This window comes from Macrobrachium nipponense, chromosome 19, assembly GCF_015104395.2.
Source record: "Macrobrachium nipponense isolate FS-2020 chromosome 19, ASM1510439v2, whole genome shotgun sequence".
Lineage (NCBI taxonomy): Eukaryota > Metazoa > Arthropoda > Malacostraca > Decapoda > Palaemonidae > Macrobrachium > Macrobrachium nipponense.
This window is the reverse complement of record NC_061088.1, coordinates 73,944,212-73,950,211: the sequence shown is the minus strand read 5'-3', so window position 1 is coordinate 73,950,211 and position 6,000 is coordinate 73,944,212.

The window sequence follows — 6,000 nt, the reverse complement described above, 5'->3', positions numbered from 1 at the left end:
ATGTCTGGTTCGGTTGCCTTCCCATTCTTCATCTTCTTCAGTGCATTTAGTACCTCTTGCCTAGAAAACCTCATTACAATGCCAATGTTCACTTGCCCATCCTCTCTTATTAGTCTATTATTTTCTTCATTTAACAACTGTTCGAAATATTCTTTCCATCTCTTCACAATGTCTTCCTCCTTTCTAAGTACTACACCATCTTGATCTTTTATTTGTTTGATATGTGTAATATCAAACAAATATTTGTTTGATATGTGTAATATCAAACAAATATTTCTAGCCTTTGATAGCTTGATCATCATCTTTAATCCTTCCTTTATCCCCAGCTCATTATACACATCATCATACGACTTTGCTTTAGCTTGGGCTACCACCTTTTTCACCACCTTGTTTTTCTCTCTGAACCTATCTCTGTCTTCCACTGACTGTGACTCTTCCCATCTTTTCTTTGCCTCCTTATCTTTTACTACTTTCTCAATGCCTTCATCCCACCACCAACTCTCCTTTTCTTCCCATATGATACCAGAAGTCTCCCCAGCAGCTCCTTTCCATGCCTTCTTATAACTGCTGCATTTCGTGCCCACCATTCTTGAACATCTTCAATTCCTATATCAATATCCTCCAAAACCCTCCTCTTAAACTCTCTCTTCTTATCCCCTTCCTTCTCTAATTTGTACCATTTAATTTTCCTTATCCCTTTAGCTTTGGTTTTTCTTTCCCTTTTTAACTTCAAATCCATACATAGCAGTCTGTGTTGGGGGCTACATGGTCGCCTGGAATAACTTTGCAGTTATTGACCTCCACCAGCTTTATCCTTTTATACAAGAAGTAGTCTATCTGGGAGCATCTTCCCCCACTCCTATATGCTATTAGGTGTTCCCTTTTCTTCTTAAAGAATGTGTTTACTATTGCCATGTCGAATGACACAGCAAAGTCCACTACACTCTCTCCTGGGTTTCTCTCCCCAATTCCATGGCCCCCATGCACCCGACCAATCGCCTCATTTTCACTTCCGACATGGCCATTCAAATCTGCCCCAACTATCACCCTCTCATGTTCTTCCAGTTCTTGCATTATTCCATCCATGTCTGTCCAGAAATTTTGTCTTCTCTTCTTCTGTGCAACCAACTTGTGGTGCATATGCACTTATAATATTCAGAATCTCTCCTCCATAACACATCTTCAATCTGATGATACGGTCATCCTTTCTATGCACTTCTATCACTGAATTCTTCAGTTCACTAGACAGTACTATGCCAACTCCATTTCTACCTTATTCATTTGCTCCAATATAGTATAGCTTATATCCATTACCCAACTCTTTAGCTTTATTTCCTTTCCATCGCGTTTCTTGCACACACATAACATCTACTTTCTTTTCTTTCATCAAGTCAGCCAATTCTCTACCTCTTCCAGTCATGGACCCAATATTAAGCTGACATACTCTAAACCCAATGTGAGCTCGCTTCTTTAGCTGCACCTGCTCCTGATGCAGTAGCCCTCTCCTTACCACAGGGTTAGGGCGATGTCTCTGTGCATTGTTTACGGAGTACGCCCTAGCATTACCTATTTCCATATTTCGGCTCATTCCATTTTTTGGTTTTGGCACAGATTTTTACAGCCGGATGCCCTTCCTGACACCAACCCTCCCTATTTACCCGGGCTTGGGACCGGCACCCATAAGGACTGTTTGCCCCCCCAGGTGGCTAGGTTATATATATATGTATATATATATATATATATATATATATATATATATATATATATATATATATATGTGTGTGTGTGTGTGTGTGTGTGTGTGTGTGTGCGTGTGTGTATGTGTGTGTAAACGGGGCTGCTATGGCTACAGCTCTAAGGTAGCGTTCGGCCTGAGTGGTGGGCTGGAATTGGTTTGGCAGTTATATAATTAATCGCAACTTGCGGAATGTTATCTAACTGGTTTATCTTGAAATTATATTTTTTGGAAAAATGAAATTGATGTGTCCTTATATGTATTTATTCTCGCTGGTGAATCTTATATTTCCACCTTTCTATTTCAGGGCGCATGGACCGAGACAAACTATTTTGAAGGCACTTCGTTTTGTTTGCAAGTCTATTAGGCACGAGGGAATTTTACTGAGTACAATATTGTCACTTAACACTGTCTATTTCCGCACACCACACTTTACACTTCTTCCCTCACTTCTGGTTCTCTACTTCTACTCCTTTTCCACTGTTCTCCACTTTTCCTCCACTGTCTTCCCCCTCTCTGTCCAGCCTTTTTATTCGGATGACATCTTCTTAGCACCGCCTTTGGATTTTGGATTTTGACTGGGTGTGGTATCTTCTGAAAGAATTCTTGTGTCTGAATGGCTACAGACTTTCTACAAAACCGCCTTCCTGTCATTTCTTCTGCAGTAATTCGTAGATTCTTCATTTGGAAATGCCTCCTGTTCATACCCTGGCTTCTTGAGGGTGTGTCCCTTGGGTATCCTCGTGGGATGTTTGTTGGGACCTATTTTGGGACATCCTTACAATCTGGCACTGCTGATTTGATTGGTTAAAACCATAGGTCTACCCTTGGAAAGGGTGTAGCCAAGATTTTCACACGATCCTCCTTTTGAACAAAGAAGCATTGAGTTTCCTTTGGTAATATTAAGCAGAAGGCCCTTGGGAAGGTCCAACCTCACATTAATTCTCGACACTCCGAGTGTCACAAAATGTTGGGTGAGCCGTAGGCCACTTAATCTTCGTTAGTGTATGTCACAGAGGTTTCGGGAGATGCAGTCCTGATCCTCGACGGCTAGACTTTCCTGGCCATCTGGGGTCGAGCCTGAGTAAGACAGGATATCCTTTCTGAAAATCATTATTTCGTTTTTCGTGCCTAGTCCTTAAGTTTTTATAAGTTAATGCCCTTGAAATGAATGTCCTTAATTCAGTAATCCGCACGGTAACACTGTAACACACACACACACACACACACACACACACACACACACACACACACACACACACACACACACATATATATATATATATATATATATATATATATATATATATATATATATATATATGTGTGTGTGTGTATGTGTGTGTGTGTGTGTGTGTGTGTGTGAATAACTTGATCACGAAATATATAAGACGTGATGCTATGCATAAACAAAAGTAATGCCACGAAGGAAAATGAAAAACGAGAACTGCCTGAGATCTTTCGGTCTTAACGACCCTCTACAAACGGACATAACAGGATTAACAAAAGGACCTTTTGTTAATCCTCTAATGTCCGTTTATATATTCTTACCTGTACTGTGTTTTCTCATTGGTCTGCTCAGTCTTGCCTTTAGTCATCATATCTTGTGGCGCCAGTACTGGATCCATTATTTGGCTGCTTCATTGCCGTTCAATGGGTCCCAGTTTACATTCACGGAGGGAGAGTTCCCATTTATAGGTGCACGGTCTAGGTATACCTAGACCGTGTATAGGTGATGCTTCCAGTCTCATCCACTCCGGTCCGCGCTCTATTTAATGTTACCCAGTCTTTTCTTGAGAAAGTTGTTCATTTGGGCTCTGGATTGCAGTATTTTGTGGATAGTAGTCCCATTCTTTCCACTTTTCGAGCCTATGTTGGGCTGACTGCTCAGGATCCAAACTATGGACGGTCATAAAGCTCTCTAGTAAAGGGTCGTTAAGACCGAAAGATCTCAGGCCAATTCTCGTTTTTCCTTTTCCTCCGTGGCATTACCTTTATATATATATATATATATATATATATATATATATATATATATATATATATCATCCTAAAAAAATGGAGTCAAGCAAGACCTTTAATCCCATGTAATGACACAATTAAAAGGAATGTAATTGAATATTGTTTCATTAAGTCAGATCATGGAAATGTTCTGATTTTAAGTCTTGGTTTATTTAAACTCGATGCCTTCATAATGAAATAAGTTTTAGATAAATATAAGCAACAAGATTGATATATTCAGTTTTATACATGTTTTTGGACTTTGTATGGCTACGTTTTAGTTTGTTTTATGGTTAAATCTGTTTTAGTTTGTGACCATGTGATATCCGATAATCCTGGATTATCTCTTTGATTTTTACCCTTTTGACAATTAACCATCTGGTATTCTTGATCCTTTTGTTCACCTGGCACTTTCTTTCCAACTGTATTTCATTCGTTCCTTAACAATGTCTTGGTAAAGACGCGATTGCTATGATTTCTGCCTATCGTTTTCGTGTGGTATTCGCTTATTTAATGAAGTCACGTGCATCTACTGAGATTTTTAAAGCATACATATCCATATAAGGTCAAGTTAACCCTTTCAGGTGAGGAACAGCTGCTGTCTAGGATTAACTCAAGTACTTGGATAAAACAAAGTTAGGTCAAGGTCGGGGATTAGCCAGGATTGGCCTGGATTACTGGGCATTCATTAATTTCTCCTTTAAATCTCGAAGTATCTTGTGCAGAATGGGGTCAAGACTGTATTATAGATCTTGTCTTAACATTTTTTTCATGTTTCAGTTGTATTATAGTGCAAATTCAAGGAAATTTCTGGATGTGTGTGTGTGCGCGCCCGCGCGTGTATGTGTGTGTGTGATCCAGATATGTATAAATATTCACACATACCTTGGCATATATAATCTTGATCCACTAATTTAAAAAGATATTTATTTTACGTAGCTGTGCAATTTAACACACAATTCAAAATGTAATAGAGAGAGAGAGAGAAACGCTTAAAAATGCAGAAGCACTTAAGCTCTATAATGCACCATTCAGACTTGTCTTCATCTTGTAAAACCCAGTTATTTATGCTTTAACTTTCAATACCAACTTCATTTTCTACGTCAGGCATTTTCATTTTCATCTTATTTTCTCTTTGATGCGGTCAAAAGCAAATTTGATTTTCTCAGTACTTTATGGAGTAATTCTTTGCTCCAGTTAAAAACTATACAGTGAAATCTTTCTAAAAGGAAGAATTTTGCGTAATGTTGAATCTTTGTAGTATTTTGTAAAAAAAAAAAAAAAAATAACAGATTTTTATTGTTTATATTTCAGCAAGATAAGATATATATATATATATATATATATATATATATATATATATATATATATATATATATATATATACATATAAAATGTCGCACATATTTTATATTACTAATAATGAGCTGACTTTTTTTATATAGTCCTCCTTAGTAAGTATTGCTGTTAAAAAAACCGTTTTCTTTGAAGACATCCATTTTCTTTATCAGATCCCCTTTTATAGTAAACTCTTCTATTTAGATTCTCTTTCCCTTCTCTCTCTCTCTCTTCTCTCTCTCTCTCTCTCTCTCTTCTCTCTCGCTCTCTCTCTCTATCTCTCTCTCTCTCTCTCTCTCTCTCTCTTTCATATGGATATTATCTTTGTAATTTGCACATAAATACTTGTACTTTTATTTTCCGGACACTATATATATATATATATATATATGACACACACACGCACACACACACACACACACACACACACACACACACACACATATATATATATATATATATATATATATATATATATATATATATATATATATATATTATTGTGTGTGTGGCTGGTCAGTGTGAATATTCTAAAAATTGGACTTGAAAGGAATGATTGATTCCTCTTATGATGGCAAAGGTAATAAAAATGTACCGAAGGAACTGTATAGAATTAAGCTTTAACATTAGCTACTATAGCGGAAAGATGTATGGAATACCAAGTTAGACAGTATGACAGAAGGAAGGGCTGATATGTCTTACAGAGCAGTGTGAGACAAAACTTTGATGTGCAGGATGAGCAACTGATTTGTGTGAATTGTCTGTTGAGTGGCTAGTGCTTGAATGTAATCCATTTATTCCCTTTCTTTCTCTTCAACTCTGGTGTCCACGGTATTGCGACATGAGTGATACTTTCTTCTTGATTTTGTCAATCAACGTCACGTCTGGTCTATTGCACGTATCACCCTATCCGTTCTGGTACCATA